The sequence below is a fragment of the Typopeltis vanoorti genome, chromosome 12, assembly GCF_054136105.1.
Source record: "Typopeltis vanoorti isolate ZY-2024b chromosome 12, IOZ_Tvanoo_1.0, whole genome shotgun sequence".
Lineage (NCBI taxonomy): Eukaryota > Metazoa > Arthropoda > Arachnida > Uropygi > Thelyphonidae > Typopeltis > Typopeltis vanoorti.
In genome coordinates this window covers 61099102-61117584 of record NC_143560.1, presented here as the reverse complement: position 1 = coordinate 61117584, position 18483 = coordinate 61099102, and the positions used below count along the sequence as shown (strand labels likewise).

The 18483-nt window shown below is 36.9% G+C and overlaps 1 protein-coding gene across 1 annotated transcript in view; it reads left to right on the top strand.

Moving 5' to 3' along the window:
• The window catches only part of jbug (filamin-type immunoglobulin domains fbug), an 879391-nt gene that overhangs the window by 778601 nt on the left and 82307 nt on the right, over nt 1-18483 (top strand). The window lies entirely within an intron of this gene.

The following is an 18483-nucleotide window of genomic DNA, read 5'->3' as shown; positions in this document are numbered from 1 at the left end:
TGTATTCACATCAAAGTTCTGTAATGTCATATATATGACATTTTTTAAACTTCAGTGGTTAGTGTTTTTTCTTTTCTTTTATAATGTCACCTGATGAAGGCTGTTATAAGCCGAAACTAGTCGTGTTTTACTATTAAACCTCCTTTTTTTACCTACATTACCTCAGTTTAAGTCATTCAACTCATTTTACAATATATATATATATATCTTCATTCATTTGTTGTCCTAGCAGTCTTGTCACATTTATTACTTCAATATTTCCACCTGGATGATGCAACTTTGCAAAGTGATCATTTAGTGATTCAACTATTACATCTGCTTCATCTCCTTACCATTAGCATTCATCAGAATTATTTTGTCATAGTCATTCTTCCTTTTATACTTGCCACATACTGAAAGAACTCTTTCAGATTACCCTTGGCTTGCTCAGCTCCTCGTGTACTCTAATTTTTCCTTTGTTAGCATTTACTTGCTTCTTAGTAAGAAACAAGTAAATGTTATAACAGATAAAGATGAATTTGCTGCTAACTGAAGAGGAAAAGATTGTTAGAAGATGGAAAGAATGCTTTGATGAGATTCTAAATGTAGAAAACAATATAATTGTTTTCTACATTTAGAATCAATCATCAAAATATAATTGACATAATTAGAAGTTCAGTAATGGAAGAACCTCCTATAAGCATAAATTTAAAGAACCTATATCTAAAAATGAAATAACAAACTTGTGAAATAACAAAACTGGTGGCTCAGGACAGAGGTATCTGAAAGTAATGGATCTTGGCTTTATGTGCCATGATGAGGCACAAAGAGGATAAGTAAGTTCTCTCCCTTCCCTTCCCAGACAGACTGGATCAGTAGAAAAGCTAAATAAACTTTTTAATTTATGAGAGGGATTGGAAGTAATTTAAAATTATATTCTGCTTAGTTTTTCAAATACTTCTTTTATGTAAGGAACAACTGTTGTTCATATTGTACTTTTTTTCTCCCTACAAGGTATGGGTAAAGTGAAATAAGAACAAATTATTTATTGAAAGTTTTGTTGCTTTTTTTTTTTTATAACTATCTTTAATTTCTGATCAAATAAGGTTGCTTATTTGATCAGGTCAATTATAAGTATTTACAAGCATGGTAATCAGTTGTCACACATGTTTACTAATGCCAGAAGGAATAGGAACATAAAAGGAGAATACATCGCATTGATATGTGCAAATTGACTGAAAATTATTGCATTAGTGACCTGTTAATGGAGACAAATATTCTATTGGAATAGAATGTGTGGCTATGGTATTTTTAGGGAAGATGAAAGATACAGCAGAGAACTGGATACTGTGAATAATAAGCAGATGAATCAGGTACAAACAGGGTAGAGATATGAGATGACAGCAGTAGTAATATGAGCTTTATAAACAATTAATTCAATGCTGTTTATTTATTATTGTTTTGCATGAAATGAAAGCCAGCAAGACAAAATACATAGATGTTGCTATAGATCTAAGTAAGTATTACTGTGAATTATGATAACTTAGCTTAATGAATACAAGAAGAGCAATGATTATGGGAACATAGTTCTTTATGTTCACATAATTAAAATTAAACCTCAAGAGAAAAACATTACTATCTTCTCCTTAAATGGTTTGGAGTAGTACAACAGACCAGGAAGAAATAACACCTGCATTCTCTCCCTTGCACTGATGATATCCATTATGAGATGGAAAAAAATGTCTTCCACTAACTGAGTGACTGCTTTTAATGATCTTTCCTAAAGATCTGTTTCTAAGTTCCTGGCAGAATACTCATTATTAATATAGGCTTCTCAAAGATAGGCAATAATCTAAAATTTCCTACCATCTGTTTATTGAAGGTTCTGGCCAGTTGTTTGTGCAAGATTATTATTATTATTATTTTTTATTTTTTTTTTTTTGAGATATTGTTTGAAACATCTTTTTTTAATGGGGGGGGATATGAAAACTTGTAGGTTGTTTTGTATTTTTTTAAGATTTGCACAGCTATGGTCTTGGAAGCTACTTCCCTTTTTTCATTTATGCTTTTCGAGTAATCTTTCAAGTAATTCCCTCCATGTAGGAGCACCTGCTTGTGATCAAAGAATCTATCTAGGATGCTGATTCTTTTTCTGTAGTTTTTTCATTCTACTTTTCAGGTCATTACCATCATTGGAATCCTCTGCAATGTCCTGCTGCTTTGTTTGCCATATAGTGCAACCTGCTTACATCTGGAAAGGGGTCATGTGGTATGTATTGCATTCATCCCTACTTTGGCAAGGTGGGCAATCCCAAATGGTCTTGCCTCCTAGGGTTAAGGTCATCACAATGAATCCTTTCCTTTTTCTGAACTTGACAGATTTCACAAGTTCCCTGTCAAGTTCAGAAACAATGGAAATAGAAATGATGCAAAGCAAAAGAAAAAAAAATCATCACAGAAAAGCAGTAAGATGCAACGTGTCATTAAAAATCAGCCTTCTGAATTATTTGGATTTCTCGCCTCCAGACTTGGGTGCTGTCATTGTCAAAATATGGTAAATGATTCAACGTATATTTTTTATATGACATAATACTATACTCAAATAAATGGAATTTCAGTATGCTTGCTGATATTTGCTGGTTCTTAATCACAAAAGTTATCACATTATTGATAACCTATAAACAAAAGACTTTAAATTCTAAGATGTATGTAACCATGCAATCTTTATTCCTGAAAAAGAATATATATAACCTTTTTGTTTGGTTATAGGTTTCCCTCATTTCTCTCTGGTGAAGGATTCCCAATGACGGCATTCTCCACCTATCTCCACTAGGTTATCTTCTCTCTGGTTGTTCAATGCCAGAAGGAATAGGAATAAAGAAGAGGAATTTATGGCATCTTCCTTTGGTTGATCACCATTCAGTGATTCTTTATCCACCACTGATCAATTTTTTATCCATAGAAAAAATGCCTTGTGCATTTCTATTTTAATTTTGAAATCTCTTCTCCTATATCCAGGATGGCACACTGGTTGAAAACATTTGGGTCTGTTTTCAGGTCTTATTTCAAGATATACATATTATGTATATTGCTCTTTTTATTATAAAAAAAAAAAAAAAAAAAAAAATCAGCTAACGCCTTTTTATTCCCGTATATACGGGAGTAGGCGAGGCCACTTAGCCCTATCTAACTTTTGGAGACTGAGTGGGCAGTTCAATCTCCACTGGTACCCAATCAGAGACAGATGGCCCAAGGCTATCACTAATTAAGCGGTACGCAGTGAAGAGAGACGGCTCAAATGTGCCGCCATCTCGTGGTCCCTAACCTTAACACAATATATTTAATGTCTGAAATAATGTGGGTTCTACGGTCGATTTTCTTGAGTTTACAGGACGAAAAACCCGAGTTTCCGGGAGGAAAAACCTGCTTGCCCGTGCCAGAGATCGACTAACTCGGGAACCGGTCGAAAAAAGGCTTAGAAAAATTTCCTCTAGTCGTCGACTAGACTCGAAACCAAGACTTCCTTCGTGCGGCCAAGCGCGGTGGTGTGTAAACGCCACATCCACTGAGCTACACAGGCTGCTATTACAATTTGATGAAACATGGGAGTTAAACAGTTTTAAGATATGCTCTTTCTTGTGATTATGTCACTTGCTTTAATATCATTTTTGTTCTAGGTGTTTATCATTCCAGATCCCCCCTCTTATGTATACCCATACTTTAATTAATTGATACTGTATTTAGTTATTATTATTATTCGTGACACCTCCAAGGAGTCTGAAGACTCAGCACGGGAGGACACCCACTATACAGCTGTCTCCACCACTACACCGAACCTTTACTACCAATCATCTCCATCAACGCCATCTACCGACCACCACAACTAGTGTTTTTTGTCTGTAAAATTGCGTGTGTTCTGAAGGGCCAATTTGTCTGTATGTGGGATGAAAAACCCGAGTTTCCGGGAGAAAAACCCTGCTACCTCCGTATGAGATCAGCTAACTCACCTTCGATTGAAAAAGTCCACATAAAGATTCCTCCCGTCACGACGAGAATCGAACTTAGGCCTATTCCAATTGAAGGGCACAATGTACTGTCGTTCTTTCAATTGTGTTACGGAGGCAATAGTTCATTCATCATTTCTTCTAGTTCTCTTTTGTTGTTTGCTATCACTATGAGGTTATCGGCATATTGTAATTGATGATTTGGTTTTTTCTTCTGTCGATATTAATCACTTTACCACTTTTTTTATAGTTTTTTGTTTTATTATTATTATTATTATGATTGAGTCCTCCATGGTGTCAAAAGACTCATCGTAGGAGGTTCTTCTAGAAAATACAAAATCTATCATACCACTCCTCGAACTCATTTACCATTCGTACTCTCACCACTCTATCAGACAATGCATTCCATGGCTCAACCACCCTATATGCAAAGAAACCACTCCTCACCCTCTTACTCACAGCTTCCTTTCATAACTTCCAGGCATGGTCTCTTTTCATCGCTCCTTCCCGCTGTTCCACCAAGTAAAAGAATTCCCCAGTGTCAACCTTGCAACTACCTCTCAACAGTTTAAAAGTCTCAGTCATATCACCTCTCCTTCTATCTACCAAATCTGCAATCCACATTCTCTCAGCCGATCCTCATAACCAACATTGTGTAAAAATTTGATGTAGCTTAATAATGTCAGAAAGCCTTACATCAATTTTTACAGAAATCAAGCCCAGTAAGATTGTAACCTGTATGTCTATGTATAGTTAAAGTAGTTTGTTAATGTAAATAATACCTATGGAAATTGTCTATGCTCACTGCCCAAAAAGGGAAAATTCTAGAATGTATTAAACTAAGGCAATACCTTGACACCAGAAAACCATATATGCTAGCTCCTTATAAAGACATAAAATTTGTTTGTGAAGTCCACCTATAAATACTCAAGGTCAGTGTTAAACGGACCAACAAACTTCAGACGAATGTCCACTACCAGAACAAATAGGATCAAAGGAGTACACGAGAAGAACAAAGAAAGGGAAGAACAAGGAAGTGGAAGAACAAGGGACCGCACCTAAATGTTTGGGGTCCCATATCTTTGTGCAGGGATATGAAAGAAGGCGAATAAAAGGTGTTGGCCGGAAGATCTAGTATCGGTTCCAGGAGTTCCTCATCGGTTGTCCAGAGGTCGTTATTGAGAAGTCGCCAGCAGTTGTCCGTCAAATGTAAGCCATCGAGGACGCGACTTCAGGAGAAGTTATGCCAGAGGCCTGAAAGAAAAGATGATAGGAGCCAATCTGCCAGGCAACGCATAGACCTGATGACAACTCTTCACGGGAGCTATTGTCCGAGGAGAAGGAATTTTCGAGCGGGAAAGAATTGCTCCACTACGTTCAACGCATATGCAAATGCTCCTCAAGCCGAGAATCTTCACCTGTGCGCTGGGAGGACACAGTCTCAGAAAGTCATCAACAAGTCTAATGCCACCATAAGCAGGGGAGAAAACCTGACGCGAGAGAAAAGGATCAGGACTCCAGTTCGAAGCCAAATACACAGTGGGTAGCAGCCATAAAGTGAGTTGATACGTTTGTTCAATTTTCTTGAATTATAGGAGAACTTTATTAGTGGACTGTTAAGTTGAGGCTGATGAAATTGAGCAGAGTTAATGTGTGAAAATTAGATGTTTAATAATTAATGGAAATTTATATGTGTAACAGTCAGAGAGTAACTGTTTGTCAATGGTGCATTTTGCCTATAGAATTATCTTAGTATCGGAAGGTAGTATAGCTTGAAGAGATACCAAAGAGTGATAAGAAAGTATAGTTAGAAATACACAATAGTTATTGCATTAAAATATATATATAGAGTGGACACAAAGATATAATAGTGATAAGATAAACGAAGACATCTAAGATGAAATAGGATAAGCCAATAAAGATATTAAGTAACAAAAAACAGAAGAGAGTAGACTATATATCTATATATAATAAATAAAGCTATAGTTAGAAAAATAAATAAATACTCCCCCCCCCATTTACAATTGTATAGTCCTGAAACCATCTTTGTTATCCGCCTCTGTACCCTTTCCACAGTTAATTTATCCCCTTTAAATCCCGGTGACCAAATTTGAGAACAATAGTTCAAGTGTGGTCTGATCAGGGCTTTATACAGTGGAATGACAATTCTTTTATCTTTGTAGGTCAGCGTCCTTCTCAGTATTGCAATAATCCTCTGGATTACCTTCACCTTTGCAATATCTTCCTTGAATTTCAGGTTTCTATTAATCATTACCCCCAGATCTCTTGTCTTCCCTACTTCCTCCAGTATAGCTCCTCCAATTGAGTATGCATCCTCTCATCGATGGTTCCCAAACTCAAGACTTTACATTTTGATGTATTAAACCGATGCCCCCATTCACTTGGCCATCTGTCCAGTTTATTCAAATTCTCTTGCAAGGCTGCTATATCTGCACTATTACTAATAACCCTTCCCAGCTTTACATCATCTGCAAATAACTGAATATCCCCTTGCAATCCACTGACAATCTCATTGATATAAAGCTTAAACAATATAGATCCCAGTACTGAGCCCTGTGGGTCCCCACTTGTAACCTTCTGCCTCCTTGATATTGCTCCACCATACACAACTCTCTGATACCTATCAGATAGCCAATCCTGAATCCAGTTAACTAACCTGCCATCTACACCCATGTGCTGCAACTTAAATATCAGCTTATCACGTGGCATCCTGTCAAATGCTTCTGTAAAATAAAAAAAAAATGGCAGAATATGCTTTTTCCTCGTCAACCACTCTTGTCACATTATTATAAAAGGCAATCATGTTACTGAAGCAAGAGCGTCCCCTTAACAAATCCATGTTAACTCTCACAGATGACATTATCTTCATTTGTCCAGTGCTGTATATGGTCCCTCACTAATTTCTCCAAGATCTTAACAACTATATATGAACCACAAACTGGTCTATAATTTGACAATTCCAGTCTGCTACCTTCCTTATGCAATGGCACTATCTTACCTTCCTTCCATTCCCTGGGTACCTTTCCTATAGAGGATGTTCATTGAAAAGCCAGGTCAACGGAACTGTTAATTCTTTAGCATATTCTATAAAAATCCATGGTGAAATTCCATCCAGTTCCACAGCTTTATTGACATCCAAAGTACTCACTATTTGAAACACACTCTCCTCTAATCCTTCTAGTGTTAAAACTTACTTCTCCAAGTAGGTTTTAATACTAGATACTCCAATAAAGTGTTCATTGAACAATTCCACCATGTCCTCTGGAGGAGTCACTCTATTCCCATTTTTATCCCACATCATTCTTCCACAATCATTTCTCCTCCTACTGGCCACATAGCTAAAAAATTCCCTAGGATTTTCTTTGGATCTTGGGGCCAATCTCTTCTCATATTCCAGTTTTGCCTTCCTTACCATACTAGTCACTCTCCTGGTCTAAGTCTTATATTCTTCATTCAACTGCTCTCTGCCCCTCATATCTCTTCCATAAACTCTTTTTCGTCTGCAGTTCCTGTTTGATATTGTTTCTCATCCACTTTACACCAAATTGTGTCCTCTTTTTCACTTGTGGAATACAGCTTACCATTGCTGCTAACAAATATTCCTTCACAATTTCCCAAGAGCACTAATGATATCTTGCCCATTCCGATTCCTCCCTCTATGGAACTGTCCCAAGTTGATATGTAAGACTATTATAATTATCTGTCTTATAATTCCACATATATTCCCTTCTCTTTGATACTCCTGCATGTCTGTTCATCCTCCAAGTCAAAACCACATGGTCACTCTCTCCAACTGGGGGTAGAGATGTCATCTCAGTTATAATCAGCTCTTTTGATGCCGTGACCAAATTCAAAACTCTTGAACTTTGTGTTCCTTCTGTCACATGTTGCCTAAGACATTTGTCCCTCAACAATTCTCAAAATTCCATCCCCTTATTACTACATGCATTTTCCTCTTCCCAATTTATACTGCCATAGTTAAAATCTCCCATAATGATCATTCTTCTTGCACTTGTGAAGCTCAACTGTCTAAACATCTCCAGCTCCTCACCCTCTATGCTCCTTGGCTTGTAGCAGCACCCCACTAAATATCCTGTCTTGCCCATCTCTACTTCTCACATTACACTGTGCTTTCAAAACCATTAGTGTCACTGCCTTCCAAAGCCTCCACTCTTGGAGGACATAAGTCATCACTTATCATAAGCAGTACTCCACCAACCGCATTTCTCCTTCCTATTTTGCCGAAAAATGCTGTTCTCTGTTACTTCTATTCCTGTTATTATATCATTTTCCGTCAACCATGTCTCAGAGATCAAAATAATCTTTGACCAGGCTGACACGATCAGCACCACCAATTCATTTCCTTTATTTCGGATATTTCTGGCATTAGTATAAAGCATAAAAATATCACTGTTTCTATATCTATCCTTATCCCTTCCTGACTCCACTGGACTCAGCATTTACCCGATATATTCTTCCCTTCTTCCAAGCACCTATTCTCACAAGAGGCTGCCATCCACCATGGGAATTGTAGTTTCCCTGTGTTGACACACACATAGAGTTCCTTTCTGTCCTCAAATGCCCTCCAAGCATCCACGTATTCCAAGCTCCTCTTCTGACACATTCTGACTATTCATTATTAATGCTCTTCTACTCAGCTCGTCATTATCATATCTGGGCAACATACACACTATCTTCCCTCTCTGAGTTTTCTTCTGTACAACCTCAAGCATGAATCTCAGATCCCTCGTCACCCAATTTACACTACCTCTCAAATCATTCGTGCTCACCATCATAATCATCTCATCCACCCTTTCATCATGCTTAACTGCCATAGCCACACTTTCTATCTTTCCTCTAGGCAAACACTCCTCTGGCATCCTATCTTGTATGCCATGGCTCATTGATTCTCCATACATCACACCTCTTACTACTCTGTTCCTTGATTGCTCACCTGCATCCCTCAATCTCTCTCTCTCTCCTCTAACACTTTCTCTTCATATTCCTGTACTTACCTACCATCTTGGCATCTCTCTATTCCTGGTTCCAGCACTCCCTTGCATTCTTCTCATTCCCTCTCTCCTCTTCTATCATTCCCATAATTCACTCTCATTCCCTCTCTTCTACTGTTTTTATTCTCTCCTCTTCTATCATTCCCATAACTCTCTCTCATTTTTATTCTATTTATTTGTGCTGCATCTGCCGAATGCGTAATAAATAAAATAATTTTTAATCGCTCCAGTCTAGTTCACTTAGGATATAACCTAATACTGCATTGAATAAATAATTTAGTGAAATATGTTAGTATCTCTTTTCTGCACCCCTTTGTCTACTTTAAATGGACTGCTTTGTTCATAGATGAGGATACAGGACACTAGTAATTCATTTTCTGTACATTTTTTTTCTTTATCTTATCTTATCTTATGCTATATCTCTTCACTACTATTAGTATTGCTTGTTTTTCAACTGAATCATAGTTTTTTTTTTGTTTTTTTAATAGCCTATAAAACCTAACTACAATGGATGTTGTAATCTCTGCTTTTTCTTTTAATTAATTTGGTGTTTGCATATGGTTGATCCTGTTCCTTATCTGAATCCAGCTTGTTCATTAGGCTCAACTTCATATAATAATGTGATGATTTTTTGTTATCATTGGTATAGAATATTTTTATCTACTTTTGACAAAGCTGATAGGCCTGTAATTTTCTTTATTATCCTGCTTTTTGATAGCATTGTCCTAGTTGTTTGGTATATATTTGTAGTATTATTATTATAATCATCAGACCTCCATAAAGTCAAAAATCTCATTGCAGGAGGGCTATAATCTCACACAAAAAGATCATCACACTGTGTCTTAATCTCATTCACAGTTTCTCCACTCACCATGCTCTCACGCTATGCATTTCATTTGCCAACCTCTCTCTGTGTAAAGAACCTGCTTCCTACTTCCCTTGCTCACATCCTCCTTATATAGCTTCCAGATATGGCCCTTGTTCTTCCCTCCTCTCGCTCTGAAAAATCTTCTCTGCATTAATCTGATAACTACCCCCTCCTCAACATATATGTACAATCATATCCTTGTCTTTCTTCTATTCCAAAGGCTCTGCAAACTAAACTCCTTTCTTTCTTCATATCTCATATTCCAGAGACCCAATACTGACTTGGTGAACCTTCTCTTGAATCTCTAAGATATTCTCATTCCCCCCCCCCCCCTTGAGGTCCTCCTCATCATTTTCATAATCCATTGTGATACTGTCACAATTTTTAGCAATGTAACCCCCTAAATTTCAAGTCTTTTACCAGTCTGTTCTACTTCCTTCAAAAATTTTCCATTCACTACATACTCTGCATCTAACCTTGCTTATTGGATTTCAAGGCCTTGCAGTTTGCAATGTTAAACTGGTAACCCTACTCCTTTGTCCACCCATACAATCTATTCAGATTATTGTTATTATTATTATTATTATTACATAACACCTTCAGGGAGTCCAGAGACTCATCAAGGGGGAGCATCTGCTCTACTGCTATCCGTCTCCACCACTGCATTAACTATAACTACCTTCATCATCTACACCAGCACCATCTACTGCCAACAACCAGTATTTTCACACTCAGCCAATCAGGCTGCTAGAGATCCCACTCTAAGGCTACAGCATCTGCTCTGTTCCTAGTTCTCAACTTTGCATCATCTGCAAACAACTGCATATCTACAGTTAAGCCTCTCTCAGTTGCAAACCATTGTAGTGCACCACTAGTAACCTCTGTATTTTGGAATACCACTTCCCATACACACGCTTTTGATACCAGTTCAACTAAACTAGTCTAGTAGCCAGTCCTACCTATCTGTTCCAGTTATCAGCTTGTCATATGGCCATCTATCAAAGTCCTTTGAAAAATCTGAGTATACCACTGTACATGCATTTGCTTTATCCATTGAATTAGTCATGTTCTTGTAGTACATAAGCAAATTTCTAAAACATGACCACTCTTTAACGGATCCATACTGATCAGCATGGGCTTGTTGAAAGGGACCATCACAGAGAATTAACAACTAAATCAGAAATTAGTTGATAATAATCAACTAATTTCTGAATCCTTGACCTCGTCAACCTCTCCAACACCTTAACTACAACCGCAGAAACTCAAATTGGCCTATAATTTGTGAAATATATCAATTTTACCCTCTTTTCACACTTGTTGGGCTGTTGCAAGACTCATGTTAAACAGGGTTGCCAAGGGAACCATAAACTCTAGAGCATTCCTTCAAGATATGCAGTGATATATTATCATTCAGTCCTTACTGCCTTATTAATTTCATGTTTATCTAATTCTTCATATTCCTTGTACTCACTCACTATCATTTCCCCACCATACTCACTACACTCAAGATGCTCGTGTTAGATTCATGAAAGTTAAATATCCTGATAAATTGCTCATTGAGTATCTCAATTGTATTCTCTGCAGCAGTCACCAATCTACCATTGTCATCTACTAACATTATTCATCTATAACCATTCTGTCTTTTACTTGCCACATACTGCAAGAACTGACTAGAATTTTTCTTGGCTTGATTGGCTAATTTTTGAATATACTGCAGTTTTGCTGTATGTTCTGTACCAACTTCCTTAACCAAATCACCTTCTTGGCTTGCTCTTTGTATTCCTTATGCAGCCTACATAAAGACTTCTTTTTTTTTTTTTTTTTTTCATCTTGCTTGCTTAATCTTTTTATTCAGTCATTTTACTCCTACCTTAATTAGCCTTTTCACCTTTGGAATGTGACATTGCTGCTGTTAAATAGCTTTTGATCAGTGTCCAAGTAGCAAGTGCCCAACTGGGAGATAGCACTGCTATCTCCTGGTTATCTTCCAAGTTTTTCATAATTGCCAGCCTTGTAGTTCCACATATATCCTTCTCCCATAGAAGTTCAGACATAACTGTCTACAGACTCATGATCACTTTATGATCACTCTTGCTAGCTATAGACTAGACACCCACAATTCACCACATCCTCTGATGGTACAATCAGATCTAAGACTCTCAGCCTTTGTGTGCCATGTGTTACATATTGGCTAAGGTAGCTGTCCCTCAAGATCCAGAAATTTGTTCACCTTATTCCCAAATGCTATTTCTTCATTCCAATCAGTACCATCATTAAAATCATCTGTAATGATCACCCTTCTCTTGCTCACTAATCCAAATTGCCTCTATATATTTTTCCTCCCTCTATGTTCCCTGGCCTATAGTAACATCTAACTGAATATTTCATCCTACCAACTTCCAGTGTACACTAACCATACTGCCACTGTTTTTCCTTTGTATCCCATTCATGTGTGGGAAACAGGGGAAATCATTCTAGGGATATTATTTTCATCCAACCTTGTTTCACTTATTCAAACCATTTTGAGCAAATAAACTCAATCAATTCAACAATTTCATCTGCCTTATTCTGACGATCTTGGTAATAAGCATAACAATTCATTTCTTGGTCTATAACTAGTCCTACTCATGCTACCCCTCATCTGTGACTTCTCCAAACCTGCTCACCTTCATAACCTTTTACCCAATATGCTCCCAAGACTCAACTACTTTCCATGCATCCCAGGCCACACTGACCATCTTCCGTGCATTATTATTACTATTCAGACCTCCATGGAGTCAAAAGACTCATCGCAGGAGATCCCCTCCAAGAAACACGTCTACCAAGACACCGAGGGAGGCCCCTCCTAGGAAAAACAAAGTCCATTACACCACTCCCCAAATGCACCAACCGCCCCCACTATGCATGCATTCATTACGGCTTCAAGAAGCCAGTCTCTTTACACTTTTTTCTCCCCTCGACCATGATCATCCTATAATGATGACGATGATGATTAAAACATGAATTAAGAGTTTTAAGTTTAATTAAAGCTCTTTTATTCAAAAAGGTTGTTGTTTTTAATGTTCTGTTATAACAAATGCTACCAACAGTTACAGCAGAAAAAATTAATAGATTCACTGAGAATGAAATATATCAATCTGTCGACCTTTTTCTTTCTTGCTTGCTTGCTTAATCTTTTTATTCAGCCATTTTACTCCTACCTTATTTAGCCATTTGATACAAAGTATATTAATTTATTATGTTGAGTGCTAACCACACTGTGTATTCCTTATCAGTTACATATAGAATGTACATTGGTTGCTATTTGTAGGGGTATGCCACATGCTTGTGCTCACTAGTTTTGTTTGCTGCCATTCGATTTTGGTAGTGGCACCTGTGAATTTCACAGATTTATCAGTTACGTGTGTGTGTGTGTGTGTGTGTGTGTGTGTGTGTGTGTGTGTGTGTGTGTGTGTGTGTGTGTGTGTGTGTGTGTGAGAGAGAGAGAGAGAGACAAGGGATCTTTTTAAACAATTTTGTGTTGCATGGTTTTTTATACAAAAAAAAAGTAGTTAAAAAAAACTAAAAAAATTAACTAATAAATGAGAAATACAGTAGATTCCAGTTAATTAGGGCATCAATTATTTGGGGAAGCTATTTTTTTGGGACAAATGTTGAAGAATGGAAACAAATAGAGAATATAAGCCAAAGTTGCTTCGCTTATTTGGGTCACCATGCCACTTCATTGGGACAGTGCCTGTAAATGGCACACATGCAGTGAGTTGCATAGAGAGAGAGTGTTGCTGTCACTCGTGTTGGAATATAGAATAAAGAGGACATGCATACTTTGAAAGTATAACAATTCTACTTACAGTGACTGCTAGGTAGCATACTTTTGATTAAAACAGTGTAGCGATTTTTTTTTTTGTAATTAGGCTTGTGTCAAGATGCCAAGGAAAGAATGTTAGCAGATACAATTGCCTTACTTGACAAAATAAAAAGCCAACTGTCTAAACACCAGTCATCATCAGCTGGCAGAGATAACTGGTGTGTCAAAATCTACAATCACATGTTTGTTAGGCTAGCAAGACATACTGCGAAAAGAATGGACATCGTGCATTGGACACAATGGGTGGAGTTTTTATGCATTGACAATAGCCTTCAATATTAGAATGAAAATGAAGATTGTGAGGATGCAATTGTTGAACAAATTACAACAAACACCTAAAGACCTTTGAAGGCACATTCTCACTACACTTGAACATGAGCTAGTGACTAGCCAGGAAATTTATTGCTGAATTATGAGGTTAATTTATGCAAGAAGGCAGTCCTTTATCTGAATTAGATACCTGTGCTGCTTTTGTTCAGCCGTAGTCTAGAAAGGGAACATCTCAGGGTATACTCGATAAATTTCTCCAAAATAATTGTTAAAGAAAATATGCTTATTTGATAGATATCTACATAATTTAGCTCTTTAGGGTTACTGACACACATGTGTACATTCCGTTTTTTTTTTTAAATAAAGCATGGTTAACAAAGGTATACTGAAAGTTTGTCTATTTTTAAACATTTTGAACTTTTTGTGATATTTTAGCTTTTTCCATAAAATTTCGTATAATTGGGGAAAACTGCTTAACTGGGACAAAGTTTTCTAGTCCCAATGTGTACCAATTAACCGGAATCCACTTTAAATAGACTCTTGAGTTTAGGTCATGTTCCATTGAGTAAGGTAATAAAGATATATCTTTTATTTGAAATAAAAGCCAGATATGTTCATTAGAAGTTTAGATCTCAAAATATGTTAATAAAATATGGCATCCAAATAACATATGTTGCACATGAGACACAGTATATTTCACATATAATATCAATTTCTTTATATTTGCTAGTTCCATCATTCACAAGTGCTTCTTTATGATAAATAATATAAAAATACACTTACAAGATGCTAAGTTGATCTGAGTGATGCATCAGTGCCTTTGATATCTTATCTCTGCTAATTTAAACTATTTTATAAGAGCAGATCACTAGTGGTTCAGTATAATAATTTGATTCCAATGGCTGAACAAATAGTTTCTGACACTTCTTTGAACTTACATCTCATATGATAATTGCATCTAGTTGTCTGGATGTAGCTGTTATGAGATGCAAGTCATTTTGGTTGACTGCCCAATAGCATTATGCATCTCTCTCTCCATGGTTGTATGGAAGGCTAATCTAGACTTATCTGCTTTCTTTATATGTACATTTCTAATATGTTCACCCATTTGGATTTCTCCAAAGAAATCCCCTGCATAATAAATATCACAAGCACAATATAACGTAAACTCTTGAATTTTCTAATTGCAGATGAAATGTCTTCAATGATTGTAGAATGGTGATATTTTGTTTAGCAGAATGAAGACAACTCGACTGTTCTTCATGTTTTGCATGTTTTTAGAGTAACATGACATCAATTGTGTATTTATGATATTCTTGACTATTGGATGCTTCTGAGTGTCTATCTCAAGATCTTAATAGCAGCTGTAGTAGCTGTCTTATTGTAACTTTTAATTCTTTTATCTGTTCAAGCTCCTTGTTTATCTCCTTATCTCTCGATGCAGTATATACTCCATCCTTCAGGGTGCTGATGATGTTATTTCTTTCTGTAAACAGCATATAAGTTTGTTCTGTCTGGAGATGGAGATTAATGTCATCATAAAAAGGAAGCATTCTGTTGTCTTCTATTTCAGTGTGAAACTGATTATTAGGATACATACTGTTGAAGATGGCGATAAATTCAGCATGCTGTTCCTTGAATCTTGACCATGTGAAGAAAATATCAGCATATCTGATCCACCTATTTTTTTTTTTTTTTAGGTGGTATCTATCCAAGGCCTGTCAAAGGAGTTGATATAAATTTTGAACAAGTTGTGGTGAGATTGAGGAATCCCTTATTAATGGGGTTGATGATTGATAGAAACCTGAAGTTTAGGGGACATATTGCAAAGGTGGTGAAGGTAACATAGAGGATTGCTGCTATTATGAGAAGGACACTGACCTGCAGAGATAAGAGGGTTATCATTCCGTTGTATAAGTTTCTGATCAGACCACACTTGGACTATTGTTCTCAGATTTGGTCCCTAGGATTTGAAGGGGATAAATTAACTGTGGAAAGGATACAAAGAACGGATGACAAAGATGGTTTCAGGACTGTACAAGGATAGTTATGAAGATCAGCTGAGAGAATGTGGATTGCAGAGTTTGGTGGATAGAAGAAGGAGAGGTGATATGATTGAGACTTTTAAACTGTTGAGAGGTGGTTACAGGGTTGACACTGGGGAGTTCTTTCGCTTGGTTGAACAGCGGGAAGGAGTGATGACAAGAGGCCATCCCTGGAAGTTACGAAAGGAAACTGTGAGCAAGAGGGTAAGGAGTGGTTTCTTTGTGTGGAGGATGGTTGAGCCGTGGAATGCATTGCCTGATGGAGTGGTGGGAGCGAGAATGGTCAGTGAGTTTAAAGAGTGGTATGATAGACTTTGTGTTTCTCGGGGGGGGACCTCCCCTCGATGAGTCTTGACAGACTTTATGTCTTAGGAAGGACCTCCCTCGATGAGTCTTTTGACTCCTTGGAGGCCTGAATAATAATAATAATCTCACCACAAACAGAAAGAGGTCATAACTCTTTCTTTCAATATATTTTGCTGTGGTTATTGAAAAAAAAAAGTGCCATTTAAACTGGATGGTGTGCGGAGAGAAAATTTCATGTCAAAACAACGAGAATTTATTTTTTTGGTACATTTAAACAGACAGATCCCATCCAGAATATCTGTTAAAGTACCTGGGTTCTAGCATAATGTTTTTAGTTTTTCTCTGGGCTTAGTTTTCCTGCAAAGTAGCCTATCTTTCAATTCTGTGAGACTGATAGTCAGGATAGATATTATGAAGAGATACTTTGTTGGAATCTCCAATATCCAGGAATGGGTTATGACATTTCCAATTTGCATACTTAGGTGCTCCATAGTGCCTAAAATTGACTGGGTGTTTAAGAGTTAACTGGACTTTAATTTAGGCTTGTGGCAGAAGTTTTTAATAATTATTACTAGTATTATTATTACGTGACACTTCCAACAGTGAGTCCATAGACTCACTGAGGAAGGACACCTACTCTACAACTCTGTCTCCAACCTCCATCATCTACACCAATGCCATCTACTGCCCACCACCACTAGTATTTTCACAGACGATCACAAACACCCATACCCACAGTGCGATTCAAACCCGCTGCCTTTTGACTGGAGAGTAGATACACTAACCACTCAGCCAACCAGGCTGGCAGATTAACAATAATAAGATTGTTAGTTTTGATGTATGTAGTCCTTGTTAGGTCAACATAAAAAATCCTGTAGATGGTGTCCTTCCTATTTTGGATTTATCCATATTCATATCTAAAATTACTGTGGAGTTGGATTTAAACACTATGATATCTTTATTGTTGCATATGTTCTTTAATGCTTAGTCCATGCTTTAGTAATGTTACTGGATCATAGATGAGAAACGAGTAGTATCACTATGATTTGAATTCTTATGTCATGTACTGAATCTCTGTATAATCTGCCCAGACTTCTTCTCTCTGCCCAGCCCCCACTTTGACTATTATACCCACTGAGGATATTTTAGAGGCTAGTGTGAAGTAAACCTTTGGAGAGAGAGAAAGAGAGTGCTTTGGTCCACTTTATTAAGAGTACATGACAACTGGTTGTCATGTACTCTTAATAAAAAGATTGACTACCCTTTCATAAGGTGGATTTTTGTGTTATTCATATTTTTCATTGTCAAACTGTTGAATTTTCTTCTCCATCTGTTTTTTTTTATATCTACCGTTGCTATTCGTTATTATCTGTGAGTTTGTCGAAGGAATAGAAATTATTCATACATGGTTTAACAGCTGCTAAGAATATATGAATAATGTGTAAAATTTTATCTAATTAGGATATTTCATATCTCATCACTGAACTGTTTTCTGGTTAGCATTTTGATGTGCTTCTGTGAATCCTAGATTCTTTCTTTGTGTGTGTGAGAGAGAGAGAAAAGGCTCCTCATACCTCTCATAATGTTTCTCAGCTTTCTTACATTTATTATTCTTGGAGATCCTTATCACCTGTCTGTCTACTACCAGGCCATTTAGCATTCTCAGTTTACAGAAAATTCACCCACACAGGGTTGCTACATATATGTTAATGCACATCGCATACTCAAATGCATACAATTATACAATTGACAATTATAGAAAGTTTTGATCTGCTTTGGCTCAATTTCTTTACCAAACTGTCTTGTCACAATCATTTAATATGTACTACAAACTCTCAAAATTCTGATAACCACTCTTTGACTGTCTATCTCTGTCATTCTATTTTTGATAGTCAAAATACCCTAATTGTGAAGTCATCCTTCTTGGGGATTTCAACATCCACAATCCTTTCTCCATTTCCACAGATCAAGCAGGCAGGGATGGCATAGTATTTGCCATTAGCATTGATCTAACACAGATAGTCAATCTCCTTAAAAAAACATTATTTAATTGCTTTTGTGTGTGTATAAATATTTTTAATAACTATTGGGAGTAAAGCATTAAAGTTTG